Source organism: Pseudophryne corroboree, chromosome 3 (genome assembly GCF_028390025.1).
Source record: "Pseudophryne corroboree isolate aPseCor3 chromosome 3, aPseCor3.hap2, whole genome shotgun sequence".
Lineage (NCBI taxonomy): Eukaryota > Metazoa > Chordata > Amphibia > Anura > Myobatrachidae > Pseudophryne > Pseudophryne corroboree.
Genome location: NC_086446.1, coordinates 375,379,187 through 375,404,698, shown reverse-complemented (window position 1 = coordinate 375,404,698; position 25,512 = coordinate 375,379,187). Strand labels below are relative to the sequence as shown.

Sequence of the window (25,512 nt, the reverse complement as noted above, 5' to 3'; positions counted from 1 at the left end):
AGAGTCTCTAGCGCTCACTCAGAACGCTAACAGCGCTGCCGGCTACAGGACTCGGGAGAGGAGGGAGGACACACACGGACACCAGAAGGTAAGTATAAAAGAAATGGGTGCGGTTTTTGCGGTATGGGCCCCCTCTGGACCCAGGGGCCCGTGTGCACCGCACACACTGCACCCATTATAGATACACCACTGCACAGATGAACTCATGAATAGCTATTTATTCTGAGTGATTCTCATATTGCACTTGTTGGATATTTGCCATTAGCATTTTGTACTTTCCAGGCAGACTTTGGGGCGTATTCTATTTATTGTGAGTTTTTACTGTGAAAGCTCCAGGTTTAATACCCAGAACTATTTAATTATTTAGCCTTTTACACGGAAGAAACCTTCGTTAAATGCACAGAAACACGATCATTTCACAGGGGCACTGACATGATGTGAGGAGAGGAATGGAGGCAGCAAGAAGCCACAGACCGAGAGTAGTATAGTGGGAACAGTAGGGTCCCTTGGGGGACCAAAAAGGGGTCCGGCCACTACACAAAGTGGGTCAGGGAAGCAAGATATGCCTATATACTAGATATCCAATCAACGTAAATTAACAAACTATCATTCTAATTTACCATCCTCATCCCATAGCGAAGCACAGGTATTCAGTAAGGTAATATATATGTTGCAAGAAAAATGTTGCTGCTATTGTGAATATTGTGAGTTTTTACTGTGCAGTGAAAGCTCCAGGTTTAATACCCAGAACTATTTAATTATTTAGCCTTTTACACGGAAGAAACCTTCGTTAAATGCACAGAAACCCACATATTCAAAGTAAAATGCAGAATCTAAAGGGTGGACTAAACAGTGATTTTTCCTTGCAGCTCATACAAGGAAAACTGGCTCTGGGATTAGCGCATGGGGTTCCCGCAGCTAATTCAATCGAGCAGCGCAGACAATCAGCCACTATTTGGATATTCCCCTTTTTATGGCAAATCTCTCTATATAGAAAAGGCAAAAAAGGAGACTGACTCACTGATTGACTCATCACGAAATCTCTTAAACCACAAGGACTACAATCTTGAAACTTGGCAGGTAGCTTCTCCTTAGGACCTAGGTGCTTGCTAAGAACCTGTTTTACAAATGTCACTGTCCATCCACGAAAATTGCCAAAACTGGATGTATGTATGTATGTATGTATGTATGTATGTATGTATGTATGTATGTATGTATGAATGAATGTTTATATGTATGTTCCAGCATAACTCCGGAATGCCTGCAGCAATTTACACCAAACTTGATAAACATATGACTTACAATCTGGGAACAAACACTAGGGGGGTAACACACCCTAGCACCCCTAGGGGGCAGCAGCACAGAGTATTTCAGCTTGACAGCATAACTCTGGAATGCCTGGAGCAATTTACACCAAACTTCGCACACATATGACTTACAATCTGGGAACAAAAACTGTGTGGTTAAGACACCCCTGGCACCCCTAGGGGTGGGATAGCAGCACAGAGTATATCAGGAGACAGTATAACTCCGGAATGCCTGGACCAATTTACACCACACTTGGTACACATATGACTTAGAATCTTGGAACAAACACTGTGGGAGTAACACACCCCTAGCACCCCTAGAGGTGAGGCAGCAGCACACACTATATCAGGACAAGCATGATATGTCAGTGACAGCAGGGCTGCATGTGACAGTGGCAGTGACATGATGTGAGGAGGGGAATGGAGGTAGCAGGAAGCCACACGCTGAGAGTTATATAGTGGGAGGAACAGGGTCCCCAGCAGCACAGAGTATATCAGGAGATGCATAATGTGCTGCACTATAAAAGAAACTGTAAATAAATCGATCATTTCACAGGGGCACTGACATGATGTGAGGAGAGGAATGGAGGCAGCAAGAAGCCACAGACCGAGAGTAGTATAGTGGGAACAGTAGGGTCCCTTGGGGGACCAAAAAGGGGTCCGGCCACTACACAAAGTGGGTCAGGGAAGCAAGATATGCCTATATACTAGATATCCAATCAACGTAAATTAACAAACTATCATTCTAATTTACCATCCTCATCCCATAGCGAAGCACAGGTATTCAGTAAGGTAATATATATGTTGCAAGAAAAATGTTGCTGCTATTGTGAATATTGTGAGTTTTTACTGTGCAGTGAAAGCTCCAGGTTTAATACCCAGAACTATTTAATTATTTAGCCTTTTACACGGAAGAAACCTTCGTTAAATGCACAGAAACCCACATATTCAAAGTAATATGCAGAATCTAAAGGGTGGACTAAACAGTGATTTTTCCTTGCAGCTCATACAAGGAAAACTGGCTCTGGGATTAGCGCATGGGGTTCCCGCAGCTAATTCAATCGAGCAGCGCAGACAATCAGCCACTATTTGGATATTCCCCTTTTTATGGCAAATCTCTCTATATAGAAAAGGCAAAAAAGGAGACTGACTCACTGATTGACTCATCACGAAATCTCTTAAACCACAAGGACTACAATCTTGAAACTTGGCAGGTAGCTTCTCCTTAGGACCTAGGTGCTTGCTAAGAACCTGTTTTACAAATGTCACTGTCCATCCACGAAAATTGCCAAAACTGGATGTATGTATGTATGTATGTATGTATGTATGTATGTATGTATGTATGAATGAATGTTTATATGTATGTTCCAGCATAACTCCGGAATGCCTGCAGCAATTTACACCAAACTTGATAAACATATGACTTACAATCTGGGAACAAACACTAGGGGGGTAACACACCCTAGCACCCCTAGGGGGCAGCAGCACAGAGTATTTCAGCTTGACAGCATAACTCTGGAATGCCTGGAGCAATTTACACCAAACTTCGCACACATATGACTTACAATCTGGGAACAAAAACTGTGTGGTTAAGACACCCCTGGCACCCCTAGGGGTGGGATAGCAGCACAGAGTATATCAGGAGACAGTATAACTCCGGAATGCCTGGACCAATTTACACCACACTTGGTACACATATGACTTAGAATCTTGGAACAAACACTGTGGGAGTAACACACCCCTAGCACCCCTAGAGGTGAGGCAGCAGCACACACTATATCAGGACAAGCATGATATGTCAGTGACAGCAGGGCTGCATGTGACAGTGGCAGTGACATGATGTGAGGAGGGGAATGGAGGTAGCAGGAAGCCACACGCTGAGAGTTATATAGTGGGAGGAACAGGGTCCCCAGCAGCACAGAGTATATCAGGAGATGCATAATGTGCTGCACTATAAAAGAAACTGTAAATAAATCGATCATTTCACAGGGGCACTGACATGATGTGAGGAGAGGAATGGAGGCAGCAAGAAGCCACAGACCGAGAGTAGTATAGTGGGAACAGTAGGGTCCCTTGGGGGACCAAAAAGGAGTCCGGCCACTACACAAAGTGGGTCAGGGAAGCAAGATATGCCTATATACTAGATATCCAATCAACGTAAATTAACAAACTATCATTCTAATTTACCATCCTCATCCCATAGCGAAGCACAGGTATTCAGTAAGGTAATATATATGTTGCAAGAAAAATGTTGCTGCTATTTATTTAGATAATTTAAAGATATTTTGTATTCATTAACATAAGTCTTTGCCCCCACTGTTGCTTAGAATCTAATTCCCTACAACAGCACATAAGCACATGCATAATACCGAGACATCGCATTACTGAGGCATGAGGCATTTTACCCCATTGACACTACTAGTGAATTGTTTCCATTCCCATGAATTTTGTGATAACCCATAAAATGTATGCATATTGGTGGCTCTTGGGTGACACAGTAAAGCTATTTCCATCCACGATGATGACAAGCCTGTTGGAAGGAGTGGCACATACTGAAGATGTAAAAACAGCTTAGTCATTTACATCACTGGGTCCCTCAGTGTTAATATCAGACACAAGCAGCTAGAAAGAATAGCGTCACACAGAAAAGAGGGTTAGAACTTTATCCACAATGCCAGCAGGCACTGAACAAAAGCAAGATGAACATTTATTTTCCTAATATTTAAACAGGCTCCAATTTTGCATGCAGTGAATTAGCAAATTCTGTGCATTCCTGTCACCTTCCTAGGCTTCTTGCATTGTCTAATATATTAATATGTTTTTTGCTAATAAATACTATAAATATAGAACCCTTTGTACTGAACGTTGCAAAGCACATTCCTCTATTGTCAGATTTGCCTAAGAATTCAGCCAAATAGCCTAGAGTCAAATACAAATAATTAACAAGAACCTAACATTGAACTTTAGATAGAACCTGAATTTAAACCTAATCTCCCCTCTCCCAAAGAGTTAGGGAACCTATAGACTCGGTATATGCTCACTCCTACCATTGCAGGTAATAGCTGTTTGTCGGGCAGAACAGCTGGAGAAGGGGTTAGCATTAATGCCTCACAGCCCTGAAGTCATGAGTTTAATTTTTGACAAAGGCATTCTCTGTGTGGAGTTTGGATGTTATCCCCATGTTCTTATGACTTTCCTCCCACATTCAAAAAAGATTCTGCTAGGTTAACAGTCTTCTGACAAAAAAATGAATCCTAGTTTCATACCTCCCAACTTTGTGGCTGGGTAAGGAGGGACACCTGCGCGCGGAGCGCCCGCCCGAAAGGGGTGTGTGGTCTATGGAAAAGGGGGAGTGGCTTCATGGAAGGCCCGTTTTAGTCACTGAGGGGGCATGCCCAGCACTCTGCGAGCTGCTGGCATGCCCCCTCTCCTTCTGTCTCCACTGAATAGGCGCCGGCCCTCATTCCGAGTTGTTCGCTCGCTAGCTGCTTTTAGCAGCATTGCACACACTAGGCCGCCGCCCTCTGGGAGTGTATCTTCGCTTAGCAGAATTGCGAACGAAAGATTAGCAGAAATGCGAATAGAAAATTCTTAGCAGTTTCTGAGTAGCTTCAGTCCGTTTCGTTCCTGGTTTCAAGTCACAAACACGCCCTGTGTTCGGCCAACCACTCCCCCGTTTCTCCAGCTACTCCTGCATTTTATCCTGGCACGCCGGCGTTTTTCCGCACACTCCCAGAAAACGGTCAGTTTCCGCCCAGAAACACCCACTTCCTGTCAATCACACTCCGATCACTTAAACAATGAAAATTCTTTGTTCGGACGTGAGTAAAGTTTTGTGCTAAATTACTTAGCGCATGCACACTGTGTACCATGCGCATTTTTGCCTTAATCACTCCGTTGCGAAAATCGGCAACGAGCGAACAACTCGGAATGACCCCCGCTGTGCGCATGTGCACAGCGTCCATTCACCGCTGCTTTGCTAAGCAGAGCAGCGAGTGCAGGAGCCTCCCAACTTCCCCCCACCACGGGACACTGCGCCCCGCGGGTGGGACAGCGGGACAGTCCCAAAAAAATGTGACTGTCCCGTGAAAATCGGGACAGTTGGGAGGTATGTAGTTTGTATGTGTGTCCATGTGATAGAGAATATAGGGGGTAATTCCAAGTTGATCGCAGCAGGACATTTTTTAGCAGTTAGGCAAAACCATGTGCACTGCAGGGGAGGCAGATGTAACACGTGCAGAGAGAGTTAGATTTGGGTGTGGTGTGTTCAATCTGCAATCTAATTTGCAGTGTAAAAATAAAGCAGCCAGTATTTACCCTGCACAGAAATAAAATAACCCACCCAAATCTAACTCTTTCTGCACATGTTATATCTGCCTCCCCTGCAGTGCACATGGTTTTGCCCAACTGCTAAAAAATTCCTGCTGCGATCAACTTGGAATTACCCTTATAGATTGTAAATTCTGTTGTGACAGTGACAGATATGAATGACTGAAATATTCTCTATAAAGTGCTGTGTAATATGTGTGCGCTATATATATAGTTGACAATAATAATAGGGTATCCGTTCACATGGTCAACCATGTTATGGTCGACAGTCATTAGGTCGACCACTATTGGTCGACATTGACATGGTCGACATGGACACATGGTCGACACATGAAAATTGTCGACACATGAAAGGTTGACACATGAAAAGGTCGACATGAGTTTTTTAACTTTTTTTTCTTTTGGGGAACTTTTCCATACTTTACGATCCACGTGGACTACGATTGGAACGGTAATCTGTGCCGAGCGAAGCGGTAGCGGAGCGAAGGCACCATGCCCGAAGCATGGCGAGTGAAGCGAGCCATGCGAGGGGACGCGGTGCACTAATTGGGGTTCCCAGTCACTTTACGTAAAAAACGACACAAAAAAAAGTTTAAAAACTCATGTCGACCTTTTCATGTGTCGATCTTTCATGTGTCGACCATGTGACCATGTCGACCATGTCAATGTCGACCAATAGAGGTCGACCTAATGACTGTCGACCATAACATGGTCGACCATTCATACCGGAACCGCATAATAGTAACTAGCTGATTTTCAACCAGGCAAAGGTTTGCTTGGCGGAACATCTTATCTTTTCACCCTCTTAGGTCACACGTTCCAGGTCAACCAGTAGGTGCACAAGGAGAGTTCACCAACTTTCACATTTTCCAGAACACAATGGTGATACATTGTAAATGACAAGTGGATGTTTTGCCACATAAATCCGAAATGAAGCAACCAATTACAACGCCAATCATTTTCTACAAATGCAGGGACTAAGAGCCTAATTCAGACCTGATCGCAAAAGCAAAATCTTTCTTTAATGGGCAAAACCATGTGCAATGCAGATGGAGCAGATATAACAAGTACAATACAACAAGTTTAAAACCAGCGCTCCAACTCAATAGTGCAGCAACAGATGTTAGGATGGTCCCCACCACCTTTTAAAATCCAGCAATATAGTATTCAATATTAACAGCTGTGCGCACCCTCTTAGATACGGGAAAAGTTAAGAAAAAATGTATACGTCACAATGTCCAATAGGTCTCAGTTTTATATCTGAAGAGTCAATTTAAAATCCAAATTCCTCGTTTCATCAGTACAATTTTATTCCAGAAAGGTTAAAAAATATAAATATCAATATACATAAAAATCCACCATTAATCAGGCAGAGAAGCAAACCAGATTTACAGGGGTGTCAATAAATGCCCACCCAAACGAGCGTAGTTATATCACACCGGTACCTCCCAAATTCCTTGGGTGTCGTGTCTGTGTCTGGACCTGCAGTGTCCAAACGCTCAGTCTCCTGGTCTGCTACAGTCTCCCCGATCAGCTCACTTCACAGGTGAGCTGATCGGGGAGACTGTATTAATGGGGGATTTTTATGTATATTGATATTTATATTTTTGAACCTTTCTGGAATAAAATTTTATTTCACTATATATACCCCTTCTCTTTTAATATTGGGTTAAATACAGAGCTATTATCCCATCAGGCGAGAGATTGGGTTGATAAACCATGCAGGACACGGATGTCGAATTTACTTCGGGTCGGATGAAACAAGGAATTTGGATTTGAAATTGACTCTTCAGATATGGGCCCTCATTCCGAGTTGTTCGCTCGGTAATTTTTTTTCGCATCGCAGCGATTTTCCGCTAATTGCGCATGCGCAATGTTTGCACTGCGACTGTGCCAAGTAAATTTGCTATGCAGTTAGGAATTTTACTCACGGCATTACGAGGTTTTTTTTTCGTTCTGGTGATCGTAATGTGATTGACAGGAAGTGGGTGTTTCTGGGCGGAAACTGGCCGTTTTATGGGTGTGTGTGAAAAAACGCTGCAGTTTCTGGGAAAAACGCGGGAGTGTCTGAAGAAACGGGGGAGTGTCTGGGCGAACGCTGGGTGTGTTTGTGACGTCAAACCAGGAACGAAACTGACTGAACTGATCGCAGTTGCCGAGTAAGTGTGGAGCTACTCAGAAACTGCTAAGAAGTGTCTATTCGCAATTCTGCTAATCTTTCGTTCGCAATTTTACTAGGCTAAGATTCACTCCCAGTAGGCGGCGGCTTAGCGTGTGCAAAGCTGCTAAAAGCAGTTTGCGAGCGAACAACTCGGAATGACCACCATAAAACTGAGACCTATTGGACATTGTGACGTATACATTTTTTCTTAACTTTTCCCGTATCTAAGAGGCTAAGAGACATAGTTAGTAGAGATGAGCGCCTGAAATTTTTCGGGTTTTGTGTTTTGGTTTTGGGTTCGGTTCCGCGGCCGTGTTTTGGGTTCGAACGCGTTTTGGCAAAACCTCACCGAATTTTTTTTGTCGGATTCGGGTGTGTTTTGGATTCGGGTGTTTTTTTCAAAAAACACTAAAAAACAGCTTAAATCATAGAATTTGGGGGTCATTTTGATCCCAAAGTATTATTAACCTCAAAAACCATAATTTACACTCATTTTCAGTCTATTCTGAATACCTCACACCTCACAATATTATTTTTAGTCCTAAAATTTGCACCGAGGTCGCTGTGTGAGTAAGATAAGCGACCCTAGTGGCCGACACAAACACCGGGCCCATCTAGGAGTGGCACTGCAGTGTCACGCAGGATGTCCCTTCCAAAAAACCCTCCCCAAACAGCACATGATGCAAAGAAAAAAAGAGGCGCAATGAGGTAGCTGTGTGAGTAAGATTAGCGACCCTAGTGGCCGACACAAACACCGGGCCCATCTAGGAGTGGCACTGCAGTGTCACGCAGGATGGCCCTTCCAAAAAACCCTCCCCAAACAGCACATGACGCAAAGAAAAAAAGAGGCGCAATGAGGTAGCTGTGTGAGTAAGATTAGCGACCCTAGTGGCCGACACAAACACCGGGCCCATCTAGGAGTGGCACTGCAGTGTCACGCAGGATGTCCCTTCCAAAAAACCCTCCCCAAACAGCACATGACGCAAAGAAAAAAAGAGGCGCAATGAGGTAGCTGTGTGAGTAAGATTAGCGACCCTAGTGGCCGTCACAAACACCGGGCCCATCTAGGAGTGGCACTGCAGTGTCACGCAGGATGTCCCTTCCAAAAAACCCTCCCCAAACAGCACATGACGCAAAGAAAAAAAGAGGCGCAATGAGGTAGCTGACTGTGTGAGTAAGATTAGCGACCCTAGTGGCCGACACAAACACCGGGCCCATCTAGGAGTGGCACTGCAGTGTCACGCAGGATGTCCCTTCCAAAAAACCCTCCCCAATCAGCACATGATGCAAAGAAAAAGAAAAGAAAAAAGAGGTGCAAGATGGAATTGTCCTTGGGCCCTCCCACCCACCCTTATGTTGTATAAACAAAACAGGACATGCACACTTTAACCAACCCATCATTTCAGTGACAGGGTCTGCCACACGACTGTGACTGATATGACGGGTTGGTTTGGACCCCCCCCAAAAAAGAAGCAATTAATCTCTCCTTGCACAAACTGGCTCTACAGAGGCAAGATGTCCACCTCATCTTCACCCTCCGATATATCACCGTGTACATCCCCCTCCTCACAGATTATCAATTCGTCCCCACTGGAATCCACCATCTCAGCTCCCTGTGTACTTTGTGGAGGCAATTGCTGCTGGTCAATGTCTCCGCGGAGGAATTGATTATAATTCATTTTAATGAACATCATCTTCTCCACATTTTCTGGATGTAACCTCGTACGCCGATTGCTGACAAGGTGAGCGGCGGCACTAAACACTCTTTCGGAGTACACACTTGTGGGAGGGCAACTTAGGTAGAATAAAGCCAGTTTGTGCAAGGGCCTCCAAATTGCCTCTTTTTCCTGCCAGTATAAGTACGGACTGTGTGACGTGCCTACTTGGATGCGGTCACTCATATAATCCTCCACCATTCTATCAATGTTGAGAGAATCATATGCAGTGACAGTAGACGACATGTCCGTAATCGTTGTCAGGTCCTTCAGTCCGGACCAGATGTCAGCATCAGCAGTCGCTCCAGACTGCCCTGCATCACCGCCAGCGGGTGGGCTCGGAATTCTGAGCCTTTTCCTCGCACCCCCAGTTGCGGGAGAATGTGAAGGAGGAGATGTTGACAGGTCGCGTTCCGCTTGACTTGACAATTTTGTCACCAGCAGGTCTTTCAACCCCAGCAGACTTGTGTCTGCCGGAAAGAGAGATCCAAGGTAGGCTTTAAATCTAGGATCGAGCACGGTGGCCAAAATGTAGTGCTCTGATTTCAACAGATTGACCACCCGTGAATCCTTGTTAAGCGAATTAAGGGCTGCATCCACAAGTCCCACATGCCTAGCGGAATCGCTCCCTTTTAGCTCCTTCTTCAATGCCTCCAGCTTCTTCTGCAAAAGCCTGATGAGGGGAATGACCTGACTCAGGCTGGCAGTGTCTGAACTGACTTCACGTGTGGCAAGTTCAAAGGGCATCAGAACCTTGCACAACGTTGAAATCATTCTCCACTGCACTTGAGACAGGTGCATTCCACCTCCTATATCGTGCTCAATTGTATAGGCTTGAATGGCCTTTTGCTGCTCCTCCAACCTCTGAAGCATATAGAGGGTTGAATTCCACCTCGTTACCACTTCTTGCTTCAGATGATGGCAGGGCAGGTTCAGTAGTTTTTGGTGGTGCTCCAGTCTTCTGTACGTGGTGCCTGTACGCCGAAAGTGTCCCGCAATTCTTCTGGCCACCGACAGCATCTCTTGCACGCCCCTGTCGTTTTTAAAAAAATTCTGCACCACCAAATTCAAGGTATGTGCAAAACATGGGACGTGCTGGAATTTGCCCATATTTAATGCACACACAATATTGCTGGCGTTGTCCGATGCCACAAATCCACAGGAGAGTCCAATTGGGGTAAGCCATTCCGCGATGATCTTCCTCAGTTGCCGTAAGAGGTTTTCAGCTGTGTGCGTATTCTGGAAAGCGGTGATACAAAGCGTAGCCTGCCTAGGAAAGAGTTGGCGTTTGCGAGATGCTGCTACTGGTGCCGCCGCTGCTGTTCTTGCGGCGGGAGTCCATACATCTACCCAGTGGGCTGTCACAGTCATATAGTCCTGACCCTGCCCTGCTCCACTTGTCCACATGTCCGTGGTTAAGTGGACATTGGGTACAACTGCATTTTTTAGGACACTGGTGAGTCTTTTTCTGACGTCCATGTACATTCTCGGTATCGCCTGCCTAGAGAAGTGGAACCTAGATGGTATTTGGTAACGGGGGCACACTGCCTCAATAAATTGTCTAGTTCCCTATGAACTAACGGCGGATACCGGACGCACGTCTAACACCAACATAGTTGTCAAGGCCTCAGTTATCCGCTTTGCAGTAGGATGACTGCTGTGATATTTCATCTTCCTCGCAAAGGACTGTTGAACAGTCAATTGCTTACTGGAAGTAGTACAAGTGGGCTTACGACTTCCCCTCTGGGATGACCATCGACTCCCAGCGGCAACAACAGCAGCGCCAGCAGCAGTAGGCGTTACACGCAAGGATGCATCGGAGGAATCCCAGGCAGGAGAGGACTCGTCAGAATTGCCAGTGACATGGCCTGCAGGACTATTGGCATTCCTGGGGAAGGAGGAAATTGACACTGAGGGAGTTGGTGGGGTGGTTTGCGTGAGCTTGGTTACAAGAGGAAGGGATTTACTGGTCAGTGGACTGCTTCCGCTGTCACCCAAAGTTTTTGAACTTGTCACTGACTTATTATGAATGCGCTGCAGGTGACGTATAAGGGAGGATGTTCCGAGGTGGTTAACGTCCTTACCCCTACTTATTACAGCTTGACAAAGGGAACACACGGCTTGACACCTGTTGTCCGCATTTCTGGTGAAATACCTCCACACCGAAGAGCTGATTTTTTTGGTATTTTCACCTGGCATGTCAACGGCCATATTCCTCCCACGGACAACAGGTGTCTCCCCGGGTGCCTGACTTAAACAAACCACCTCACCATCAGAATCCTCCTGGTCAATTTCCTCCCCAGCGCCAGCAACACCCATATCCTCCTCATCCTGGTGTACTTCAACACTGACATCTTCAATCTGACTATCAGGAACTGGACTGCGGGTGCTCCTTCCAGCACTTGCAGGGGGCGTGCAAATGGTGGAAGGCGCATGCTCTTCACGTCCAGTGTTGGGAAGGTCAGGCATCGCAACCGACACAATTGGACTCTCCTTGTGGATTTGGGATTTCGAAGAATGCACAGTTCTTTGCTGTGCTGCTTTTGCCAGCTTGAGTCTTTTCATTTTTCTAGCGAGAGGCTGAGTGCTTCCATCCTCATGTGAAGCTGAACCACTAGCCATGAACATAGGCCAGGGCCTCAGCCGTTCCTTGCCACTCCGTGTGGTAAATGGCATATTGGCAAGTTTACGCTTCTCCTCCGACAATTTTATTTTAGGTTTTGGAGTCCTTTTTTTTCTGATATTTGGTGTTTTGGATTTGACATGCTCTGTACTATGACATTGGGCATCGGCCTTGGCAGACGACGTTGCTGGCATTTCATCGTCTCGGCCATGACTAGTGGCAGCAGCTTCAGCACGAGGTGGAAGTGGATCTTGATCTTTCCCTAATTTTGGAACCTCAACATTTTTGTTCTCCATATTTTAATAGGCACAACTAAAAGGCACCTCAGGTAAACAATGGAGATGGATACTAGTATACAATTATGGACTGCCTGCCGACTGCAGACACAGAGGTAGCCACAGCCGTGAACTACCGTACTGTACTGTGTCTGCAGCTAATATAGACTGGTTGATAAAGAGAAGATGTCTATGTAACTATGTATGTATAAAGAAGACTGAAAAAAATCCACGGTTAGGTGGTATACAATTATGGACGGACTGCCTGCCGAGTGCAGACACAGAGGTAGCCACAGCCGTGAACTACCGTACTGTACTGTGTCTGCAGCTAATATAGACTGGTTGATAAAGAGAAGATGTCTATGTAACTATGTATGTATAAAGAAGAATGAAAAAAAACCACGGTTAGGTGGTATACAATTATGGACGGACTGCCTGCCGAGTGCAGACACAGAGGTAGCCACAGCCGTGAACTACCGTACTGTACTGTGTCTGCAGCTAATATAGACTGGTTGATAAAGAGAAGATGTCTATGTAACTATGTATGTATAAAGAAGAATGAAAAAAATCCACGGTTAGGTGGTATTACAATTATGGACGGACTGCCTGCCGAGTGCAGAGACACAGAGGTAGCCACAGCCGTGAACTACCGTACTGTGTCTGCTGCGACTGGATGATAAATGATATAAAAAATATATATATATCACTACTGCAGCCGGACAGGTATATATTATATATTATATAATGACGGACCTGCTGGACACTGTCTGTCAGCAGAATGAGTTTTATTTTTATAGAATAAAAAAAAAAAAACACACAAGTGAAGTCACACGACGAGTGTTTAACTTTTTCAGGCAATCACAATATAAGTATACTACTAACTATACTGGTGGTCAGTGTGGTCAGGTCACTGGTCAGTCACACTGGCAGTGGCACTCCTGCAGCAAAAGTGTGCACTGTTTAATTTTAATATAATATGTACTCCTGGCTCCTGCTATAACCTATAACTGGCACTGCAGTAGTGCTCCCCAGTCTCCCCCACAATTATAAGCTGTGTGAGCTGAGCAGTCAGACAGATATATAATATATATAGATGATGCAGCACACTGGCCTGAGCAGTGCACACAGATATGGTATGTGACTGACTGAGTCACTGTGTGTATCGCTTTTTTCAGGCAGAGAACGGATATATTAAATAAACTGCACTGTGTGTCTGGTGGTCACTCACTATATAATATATTATGTACTCCTGGCTCCTGCTATAACCTATAACTGGCACTGCAGTAGTGCTCCCCAGTCTCCCCCACAACAGATATATATAATATTATATATAGATAATAGATGATGCAGCACACTGGCCTGAGCCTGAGCAGTGCACACAGATATGGTATGTGACTGACTGAGTCACTGTGTGTATCGCTTTTTTCAGGCAGAGAACGGATATATTAAATAAACTGCACTGTGTGTCTGGTGGTCACTCACTATATAATATATTATGTACTCCTGGCTCCTGCTATAACCTATAACTGGCACTGCAGTAGTGCTCCCCAGTCTCCCCCAAAATTATAAGCTGTGTGAGCTGAGCAGTCAGACAGATATATATAATATTATATATAGATAATAGATGATGCAGCACACTGGCCTGAGCCTGAGCAGTGCACACAGATATGGTATGTGACTGAGTCACTGTGTGCTGTGTATCGCTTTTTTCAGGCAGAGAACGGATTATAAAGTAAACTGCACTGTCCTCACTAGTAAACTCTCTCCACTCAGTCTCTACACTTCTACAGTAACAGTACTCCTCCTAGTCAGCTCCAGTAAATCTCTCTCAGTCTCTTATAATCTAAATGGAGAGGACGCCAGCCACGTCCTCTCCCTATCAATCTCAATGCACGTGTGAAAATGGCGGCGACGCGCGGCTCCTTATATAGAATCCGAGTCTCGCGATAGAATCCGAGCCTCGCGAGAATCCGACAGCGTCATGATGACGTTCGGGCGCGCTCGGGTTAACCGAGCAAGGCGGGAAGATCCGAGTCGCTCGGACCCGTGAAAAAAAACATGAAGTTCTGGCGGGTTCGGATTCAGAGAAACCGAACCCGCTCATCTCTAATAGTTAGTATTGTATACTATATTGCCAGATATAACATTTGCAGAGAGAGTTAGATTTGGGTGGGTTATTTTGTTTCTGTGCAGGGTAAATACTGGCTGCTTTATTTTTACACTGCAATTTAGATTTCAGCTAGAACACACCACACCCAAATCTAACTCAGACTCTCTGGCTCTGCACATGTTATATCTGCTCACTAAGACCTTTAACCACATAACTGACGTTCCCCCCCCCCCCCAAAAAAAAAAACCGCTCAGAAAGTGTTGGGGGGGGGGGGGTATGAGAGTGAATTAGGGGAATAACATGTATTTAACCTTATCCAAAATCATTTTAGTTTAAAAAAAAATAAAAAATTGAAAAAATATATTTTTTTACTCAAACATCGGAACATCGGTTGGGAAGATCGATAACACTGTAACATCGGTAACATCGTGACCATCGCAACGTTACTTTTAACATCCCAGACAGCTGCCAGGTACACGGGGGCCAGGGTGGGGGGAAACTATTGTCTGCAGCCACTGGGTGGGGAGTCCTGCCGTGCTGACCCATCAGCAGTGATTGGCAGCACGGCATAGACCCCACAATTTGGTATAAAGAGGTGCCCTGTTCAGACAACGGCATCATAGAAATATGTCACGCATAAAAATCGTCCTTCTGCTGTTAATATATAGATAATCATAATAGACTTAACATCCTGTAGAAGTTTAAACATTGACTGCAGATTGAGTTCCTGCAGTTATATTATTTGGAGTGTCTGTTCAAATGGTCAACAATAACCACATTGATGTTCATAATATCAGCACCACAGTGTCATCAATGTCATCAGACATCAACATAATTCAAACTATCAGCAGGCACCAGGTTGACATCTTTAAACTGTCGACAGGTCCACAGTGTCGACATCTGAAATATCACCATGTGAAATGGCGACATTCTAAGGATGCCGATAGTTAGGGTTAGGTGACGCCAGGAGGATTAGGGTTAGACTGCGGGGGCGGCTAGGGTTAGGCACTACTGGAAGGGTCAGAGGTTAGGGAATGGGATAGAAATACTCACCAAAATGCAGGCGCATCACAGGTCTGTACCAGAAGTCACTGTCACAGCATCGCTGGGACCTGGAAGAAGATGTTGGAGGAGCCGCCGGGAGAAGGTTAGAGGCCCCTAGACCACCAGGGACAGTTTGTTGACAGTTCATCATGTCGCCATATCATCTGGGTACACATGACAAGTCATATCACACCCATTATTTGGAGGTCAGGGGGTTAAACTTGTTCTCTGACCGGGTCTTCCCTGTAACTATTAACATTGTAGATTCTAAAGATAATGTCCAACTTCATATCAAATTGCACAGTACATGCCATATCTTTCTACAGCCAGACCAAGTTATTTCATGGCCTAGTCCTAGAATACAACACAGCTCAGTAGTGTTCTCTGTATTTGATACAGTTGTATCCTGTGTCAGACTGGGGCATGAAGGGCCCACCGGGGAGAATGCTGAATTAGGGGCCCATGTTTACGGGTGTGGCCAGTCTTCAGGCCAGTCCACACTGGTTTGTCTAACCATTAGAGAGAGCATGTGCTGGGCCCCTTGATAAATAAATAAATAAATATATATATATATATATATATATATATATATATATATATATATATTGCTCAAAAAAATAAAGGGAACGCTAAAATAACACATCCTAGATCTGAATGAATGAAATATTCTTATTAAATACTTTGTTCTTTACATAGTTGAATGTGCTGACAACAAAATCACACAAAGATTATCAATGGAAATCAAATTTATTAACCCATGGAGGTCTGGATTTGGAGTCACACTCAAAATTAAAGTGGAAAAACACACTACAGGCTGATCCAACTTTTATGTAATGTCCTTAAAACAAGTCAAAATTAGGCTCAGTAGTGTGTGTAGCCTCCACGTGCCTGTATGACCTCCCTACAACGCCTGGGCATGCTCCTGATGAGGTGGTGGATAGTCTCCTGAGGGATCTCCTCCCAGACCTGGACTAAAGCATCCGCCAACTCCTGGACAATCTGTGGTGCAACGTGGCGTTGGTGGATGGAGCGAGACATGATGTCCCAGATGTGCTCAATTGGATTCAGGTCTGGGGAACGGGCGGGCCAGTCCATAGCATCAATGCCTTGTCTTGCAGGAACTGCTGACACACTCCAGCCACATGAGGTCTAACATTGTCTTGCATTAGGAGGAACCCAGGGCCAACCGCACCAGCATATGGTCTCACAAGAGGTCTGAGGATCTCATCTCGGTACCTAATGGCAGTCAGGCTACCTCTGGCGAGCACATGGAGGGCTGTGAGGCCCTCCAAAGAAATGCCACCCCACACCATTACTGACCCACTGCCAAACCGGTCATGCTGGAGGATGTTGCAGGCAGCAGAACGTTCTCCTTGGCGTCTCCAGACTCTGTCACGTCTGTCACATGTGCTCAGTGAGAACCTGCTTTCATCTGTGAAGAGCACAGGGCGCCAGTGGCGAATTTGCCAATCTTGGTGTTCTCTGCAAATGCCAAACGTCCTGCACGGTATTGGGCTGTAAGCACAATCCCCACCTGTGGACGTCGGGCCCTCATACCACCCTCATGGAGTCTGTTTCTGATCGTTTGAGTAGACACATGCACATTTGTGGCTTGCTGGAGGTCATTTTGCAGGGCTCTGGCAGTGCTCCTCCTGTTCCTCCTTGCACAAAGGCGGAGGTAGCGGTCCTGCTGCTGGGTTGTTGCCCTCCTACGGCCTCCTCCACGTCTCCTGATGTACTGGCCTGTCTCCTGGTAGCGCCTCCATGCTCTGGACACTACGCTGACAGACACAGCAAACCTTCTTGCCACAGCTCGCATTGATGTGCCATCCTGGATGAGCTGCACTACCTGAGCCACTTGTGTGGGTTGCAGGGAGGTCATATAGCAACGTGGAGGCCACACACACTACTGAGCCTCATTTTGACTTGTTTTAAGGACATTACATCAAAGTTGGATCAGCCTGTAGTGTGTTTTTCCACTTTAATTTTGAGTGTGACTCCAAATCCAGACCTCCATGGGTTAATAAATGGATTTCCATTGATAATTTTTGTTTGATTTTGTTGTCAGCACATTCAACTATGTAAAGAACAAAGTATTTAATAAGAATATTTCATTCATTATTTCATTCAGATCCAGGATGTGTTATTTTAGTGTTCCCTTTATTTTTTTGAGCAGTGTATATATATATATATATATATATATATATATATATATATATTTCTTTTAAATACTGCTAGTGCATGCATGATAAAGTACTAGATAAATAACTGCAATGCCCTGTAGAAAAAATATTGCAGTCCCATGCAGTATAAGGTAACATATGTTTAATGCATAATTCAAATGCATAGTCTAGAACAGGCATGTCCAAACTGCGGCCCTCCAGCTGTTGTGAAACTACATATCCCAGCATGCCCTGACACAGTTTTGCTGTCAGAGAATGCTAAAGCTGTGTCAGGGCATGCTGGGATGTGTAGTTTCTCAACAGCTGGAGGGCCGCAGTTTGGACATGCCTGGTCTAGAACCTGATCTCTGGGGGAAGGGGGGCATGCAGTGGGGTTAGCCCTGGGCCACTCCAGCCCTGGTTGCATCAAGAGAGATACTGTACTTGGCAGGATGTACCAGCCTTGCGCTGTACATTCCGCCACACATTGCATCCATACTAATCATCACATATGTGCTAACATATGCGATATGTATCGCAATGGACAGATCTCCCCATAAGAGCTGTCCTTTGCGATCAGCGCCGGTCCCTGGAATTCCATGTTTATAACCCAGGAGTCTATCTGCACATGCGCAGAAGGACGCGGGGATTGATCCCTCTCAGCTAGGAGTGCAGAAAGAGGCCCATATGTTTCTATAAGGTAACGCCAGCAAAAGCTGGCATTACCCTCCACATTGGAGCCCTGGCGTCTAGGGCTTAATATATTTGGAAATTAGGTAAAATTACAGCATTTTTGCTTTAGTACATACCGTCTGTGTTCTTGTCACAGAGAAGACAAAAACCAACTGACATACAAAAGTAATAAAGAAAAAGCTATTTAGCAAAAGTTTTAGAACCACATGTACAATGCAGCACGTAAACCCACCTGACAGTTCTCAAGCTTAATGTCCAAATGTCATGGACCATTATAATGATGGGTTTGGAATATTATGCCAACGGGCCACGGCAATATGTCGGCAGACAACACATTGACATACATAGGCCATTTTAACCTGTCCCTAATGTTGTCCTTAGCCCTAATTCTAATCCTAACTGTAATGTTACCCCTAACATTGACATTCACTTTGTTAACATTTCATATGTTGACATTTTGCAGTTGATGATATTTCAAGCATGCCGACATCATAACATGCAACGGTCTGATGTCAACACCATAATAATAATTTATTGTCCATGTGTACAGTATAATTTCTAATTGTTTGCTTTAAAAATAAAGAACATATCATTTTAAAAATAGCTACGATATGATAAATACATGCTTCACTGTGTAATGGTACAAAGAATGTATTTTTACTATACATTCAATATATATATTAATATTATTATTATTATTATTATTATTATTATTGGAATAACACTGTTGCACTATGGTTAGCATTGTTGCTTCACAGCAGTGGTGTCATGAGCTTGATTACTGATTAGAGAACTGTGCTCTCCCTGTGCTTGGTTTTCCTCCAGACAGCATTCCAAAGACGCTGGAGATGAATCTCTTGCCTGCAGAGCTTAAAATTTACTTGGAATCTGGAAGCTGGAGGATGCAGGTGAGTGGATATGCAAAGGGATATTCTAATTAAGCACAATAATATGAGAATAAGGGATGAATCAGATCTCAAATGAAGGCAAGAGGCAGATAGTAATATAATAAAAACGAGTTGGAGTGTGAGGGCTTGTGAAAACAGCTAGTGATAATCTCCCTGTGCTATGATACATGGGGACTGGTGTGCATATGTGAGAACAGGACATATCACTGCACGTCTGGTCTGTGTTATGTGAATAGCCAGTCACAGAACCTGTGTAATTTGTGAGTGTCCCAGGTTAAAGGGATAATATGGTCAGGCTTATGCAATGGTGGCCATTTCATTCCCATAATGGTGTTTACTGATTTTCCTTCTCACTGTTGTGAAGTTAGCAAGGGAAAGACTGAGTAGTGGGGTTGTCTAAATCTCTAGCTGTTGTAGTATAAAAAATGTATCTTTGTGGTCAGATCACACATAATCAGCCTGTAACATAAAATGCTGTCACTGATTGGGGTACATTGACTAAGGTGGTAGTTTTTTTGGAACTGGTGATGTTGCTCAGATCTTATTCTACTTAACATTTATCTAGCTTCTTCTAGAAGATAATAGAATCTGATTGGTTGCTTTGGGCAACATCACCAGTTCTAAAAAAACTCCCACCTTAGTATATTTACCCCATTGTCGTTAATGATATGGAAATAGTTGTCTCCCATGTAATGTGGCCACTCCTTAGAGTTATTAATACCCCTTTTACACCGCCGCTAAAAAACCTGGATTACTGCCGTGATAACCCGGGAGCGGCATGGTGTTAAAGGGTTTACCCAGGTCCAGTTACCTGGGAACCCAACCCGGCTAGCTTTGCAGGGCTGGACCCAGGAAGGACCCGGATCGCGATGCACTGTAAAAGGGGTAAATCGGGTCGATGTGACCCGGCACCCATACACACAATAGGAAGAGGCGGCACTTGGAGATCATCTCATCTGGGACGCGATGCCACCGGGACATGGTGCTGCAGTCTCAAAGGGGTTTCAAGTGGGTCGCACCCATGTATGGCTCCCGGGTGCAACCCATCATTTAGGTTTTAAGCAGTATTACTAACACCGGTCAAATGTGCACTAAGACCAAAAGAACTGATCTTTTTTTAATCTATATGTGTTTTATAATAAAGCAAACACATATGGTTTGAGGGTGTTTTGCACCACAAAATCTCTATTAGATTAGTAAATGACTTATAGTGGGTGGGATCGGATGTATCAAAGATTGGATACAGATAAGGTGGAGAGAGAGAAAGTACCAACCAATCAGCTCCTACTGTCATTTTTCAAGCACAGTTAGAAGCTGATTGGGCAGTACTTTATCTCTCCAAGCTTTGATACATCTCCCCCTGTGAACCTTATTCAGAGTTGGACCTAAGCATAGTCTCAAAATGTGGGCTGAATAAAAAGACACATTTAGCAACCTTTTTTTGAGTTATCCACAAAAGCACAATGTGACCCACCCTGCACAGGTAATCTTGTGGTGAAGACTAGTGGATGTTTGTTATTGTATTATAATTATTATTACATTTTCTAGGCTGGATTAAAAATAAATAGGCGATAGGCAGAGGCATCACTAGGGGGGTACAGACTGCACCCAGAGGGTGACACCAAAATGATGGCTCCTCCTCAGTGCAGTGACGGAACTTGCGAGTTGTGGGCCCAGGTGCAAAATTATGCTGTGGGCCCCCCCTCCTCCACCCTATGGGAGATGCAGTGGGTGACTGGGGAGAAGCAGTGGGTGACAGCAGGAGAGGCCGTGGGTGACCGAGAGACAGGTAGTGTTTGGGGAGTCAGTGGGTAACAGGTAGAGGTGGCTTGGAGAGGCAGATGGTAACAAGGAGAGGCAGTGGGTGGCAGGGAGAGTGTGACAGGGAAATAGTGGGTGATTGGGGAGGCAGGGATGACGGAGATAGTGGGTGATTGGGGAGACAGGGATGACAGGTTGATAGTGAGTGACTGCAGAAGCAGGGGTGACAGGGAGACAGTGGGTGACTGGGAAACATTGGGTGACAGGGGAGACAGTGTATGAAAGCAATGAGGTGGATGCAGGAAGTGACATTCATAAGTTTACTTGCAGTGCACATGGTCCAGGGCCTGGGCCCACCTCAGATCAGCATGGCTGCCTTAGCTGGCTCATCAGTCTTTGAGATCGGCTCTATCTGCAGGCAGGAGCAGGGCTGTTCCTCTATCCGCCTGGCCGCAATTGTCATCATCGGCGGCACCGCCTTCCTCTCAGCACCAGCCATCCAGTCCCCAGCAGTCACTCAAGAGGCAGAGGGGAAGAGCTGGGGGAAAGATGAGAGGGAACGCATTCCCGGGGACCTAATAGTCATGGCCCTTAGCAAGGGTGCGTGCTAATGAATCTTTTTGACTCAATGTAAAGCTGCCGGTCCCTTAATAGTGGTGGGCCCTAGGGCAATGCATTGGCTGTACCGCCACTGCCTCAGTCACAGAGTAGTTGCCATCAGTGCAATTAGAATCTCTGAGGGCAACCAAGCACCTTCTGGAATGCTGGGCATGCCCCTGGAGTGATATAAAACGGGGCGTGCAATACGGCCCTTCCAATGAGGTCACACCCCTTTTCAGGGGTGCTCTATTTGGCACACGGTATGTCACAAGCCCCAGTGATGCCACAGGCAATAATTATCACCCACCAGGGTCGTAGCCAGAGCTCTTTAGGGCCCCATAGCAAGATTTTGAAGGGGCCCCTTACCCCAATGCTTCTGTAGAGACACCTCTCTCTACAGCAGTTGTTCATTTTATGCCCCATAGTAGTGTACTGGTTAAGTTTATGCCCCACAGTGGTGCATTAGTTCATTTTTTGAACCATAGTAATGCGCTCGTTAATGTTATGCTGCATTGTTTTGCCCTAGTTCATTTTATGCCCCATAGTAGTACCCCCAGTTTATATTATGTCACAGTGAGACTGTGGAAGGCAGATACACTAAACATGAACTAGGCTAGTAGAAAATCTTAAATCAGTCAATTTTAGTAAAACCATAACTGGCCTTCACCATTTACCTTAACTGAACCTCCATTCTCTTCTGACTCTAGAGAAAGCTGTCACTTTTGTGCTACGCTGGCACCCTTGTGGTTTGCAATCAGCTTGGAGCCTGGACAGTTGTGTCCCATGTTCGGGGGCAAATGCTATCAACAAAGAGACAGTGGAGATTCCCAAAGGAGGAACAGATGATCAGAAACGTCAGGTAAAGTCTCTGTGTTAGCAGTTGAACGTATATGGTATTCATTAGATCTTCAAAACTACCTTGATCTCATGACACTTCCTGCGGTGTGGCTACATCATTATACCAGCAGTGTCACCACACATTTATTCAGGTAGATTCCATACAGCTAGATTATAGAAATAGTGTCCCCTCCATATGAATGTACCCCTCATGCATGAATATACCAGTAGTGTGCTCTGTATCCCTCAGACATGAATGTTCTACAGTGAGCCTTACACATATATATGTGCAATACTTCCATACAAAATATATCGTCACTATGCCCCTGTATATTGGTTATACCTGGAGAGCAGTGTCCATATGTAGATTTTACCAAGAGTGCTTATAAAAACTTATTTTAGGGGTTTGCATTGCAGATATTGTAACGAGACACTCGCACACTGCTTCTCAAGTCAGTGATCCGATTGGCTGTCTCACAGAGAGTCTGATCCTGATGCAGATCGATTGGTTTAACGTGAAGCTGCACTGACCTGAATTACTACTTTATGCCAATGTGAGATTCCGTTCAGCTAAGGCCAGAATACAGGCATCTTAAATCAGGAAGCTGCGCTTCCCACTGATTGCCCCATGCTAGGTGAAAGAGATCTGCCAGAAACAGGCTTCCCTTCTCCATGCATTTGACTTGCTACTTACCTATGACACTCCTATGATACTAGCATGCATGTTGCTGCCTAACTGCCTCCCAATATTTTTCCATTTCGTGCAAAGCGAGATATGGCAGAGCCTACTGACTTCAGCGCATGCTCTGTATGCTAAAATTCGCTATTTGCGTCCACAACAGAAGATACATCTGACTCAGAAAAAGGCCTAAAGGCTGCAGCTGTCTGGAAGTAGCTAGTGGCTGCTTCCATAAGAGTATTACGGTAACTGGCTTAAACACAAGAGAACCAGAATTGGAACGCTACTGACTAACAGGAGTAGTCTAGTGCATTTTGTGGACAAATCTTTTTTTTAGCCCTGTGTATACGCCATTGCTGAGTGCACATATCTCACTTGCAACTCTGAATAGATGGAATTGGATATTAAAGGAACATTCCCTCATAGGCCAAGATTAGTGAGGGCGTGTAGCCGGACTTGCAGCCTTTACACATTTGTGTATATGCAGAGATCTGCCTGATCCTAGCCACCTCTCCACCAGGTATAGGTATTTTTCAAGTGTGTTCCGATAATGGTGACCACTATTTGAACAAGCATACAGATAGGTGCAGTGTGGGACGGAGATGTGTAAATCTCAGCATATGGATATACATGTAGTGTGAATGCAATTGTTCTCGACTTGCCTGCAAGTCTGATTCTGCCCCCGAGTTAGAAGCAGAGGACCAAAGGTATCATAGGGCCTTATTCAGACCTGATCGCAGCAGCAACATTTTTCTCTAATGGGCAAAACTATGTGCAATGCAGCTGGGACAGATATAACATGTGCAGAGAGAGTTAGATTTGGGTGGGTTATTTTGTTTCTGTGCAGGGTGAATACTTGCTGCTTTATTTTTACACTGCAATTTAGATTTCAGTTTGAACACACCCCACCCAAATCTAACTCTCTCTGCACATGTTACATGTACCCCACCTGCACTGCACATGGTTTTGCCAATTAGAGAACAATTTTTTCTGCTGCGATCAGGTCTGAATTAGGCCCATAGTTCTTGGGGGCAGTGTCGGACTGGGACAGGAAGGGCCCACCGGGGAATGCCATTAAAGGGGCCTATGTTTGGGGGTGTGGCCAGTCTTCAGCTGCCACAAAGATTTAGCTGATCATTAGAAAGTAAATAGAATAGTAAAGTATATTAAATACTGCTAGTGCATGCATGACAATGTACCAGATTAATAATGGCAATGCACTGTAAAAAATACACTATACTGTAGTCTTGTGCAGTATAAGGTAACATATGTATAATGCATACTTACCTACTTTTGAAAAAGCATTTCAGGGAGATTGTGAAAGTAATACCTATAAGCGCGGGTGCTTACCGCTACATCTGAGAGGCGTGTCATGAAAATACATCCAAATGTAAATGAGTTAGTAAAATCTACTTGTTAAAGAAAAAGGCAGTGATATTTTTCAGGATTTGTTTGTGTATTGTGTTTTACAAGAGGTCCCATAGACAGTAAGTGGCCATGAGAAACCTTATTTAAAATGCATGTAGTCATAGGGATCATTGTGCCTTATAACCAATGCAGGGAAATGGCACTGATGGTCCCATCTGAATGTATGTATCTCTGATTTATTTTTTCCCCAAAGAATGTAACAGCTACTTAATGGGGATAAGGTGCAGTAATCAGGGAGATTAATGGACTATTCAGGGAGTCAGGGAGATTGCTGCTATTTCAGGGAGTCTCCTGCAGAAAGACGGAGGGTAGGCAACTATGGTATAATGTACAATACAAGTGCACAGTCTGGAACCTGATACCTAGAAGAGGAGGTGGGCCCCCCAGGCAGTGGGGCCTACCGGGGGTTTCCCCTGTACCCCTGTGGGCCAGTCCTACTTGGGGGCCATATATAAAGTGTCAGCCAGACCCCATCATCATGCCCAAAGCTGCCTAGTGACTAATCCAGTACTGTTTATAAGATGGCAGATAGGGCTGAGTAGGTTACAGACAAACACACACACAAAGTCTAACAGAAGGGGATCCGGTCTGAAGATCGATACTGTCTAGGTCGACAGTCACTAGGTCGACAGGGGTGGAAGGTCAACAGGGTTTCTAGGTCGACATGTGCTAGGTCGACAGGTCAAAAGGTCGACATTAGTTTACATTTTTTTCTTTTTTTGAACTTTTTCATACTTAACGATCCACGTGGACTGCGATTGAAATGGTAATCTGTGCCGAGCGAAGCGAGGCACCATGGCCGAAGCTCGCGAGCCATGCGAGGGGACACGGTGCTCTAATTCGGCTTCCCGGTCACTGTACGCAGAAAACGACACAAAAA

At 44.9% G+C, this 25,512-nt stretch overlaps 1 protein-coding gene across 1 annotated transcript in view; it reads left to right on the top strand.

The window, feature by feature from the left end:
• Positions 1-19,225: 19,225 nt before the first annotated feature.
• Positions 19,226-25,512, top strand: part of SLC4A1 (solute carrier family 4 member 1 (Diego blood group)) — a 92,392-nt gene continuing 86,105 nt past the window's right edge. Inside the window, exons 1-2 of the mRNA XM_063959940.1 lie at positions 19,226-19,327; positions 22,396-22,547. The gene's annotated coding sequence lies outside the window, so the exon portion shown is untranslated. The remainder of the gene's footprint in view (positions 19,328-22,395; positions 22,548-25,512) is intronic.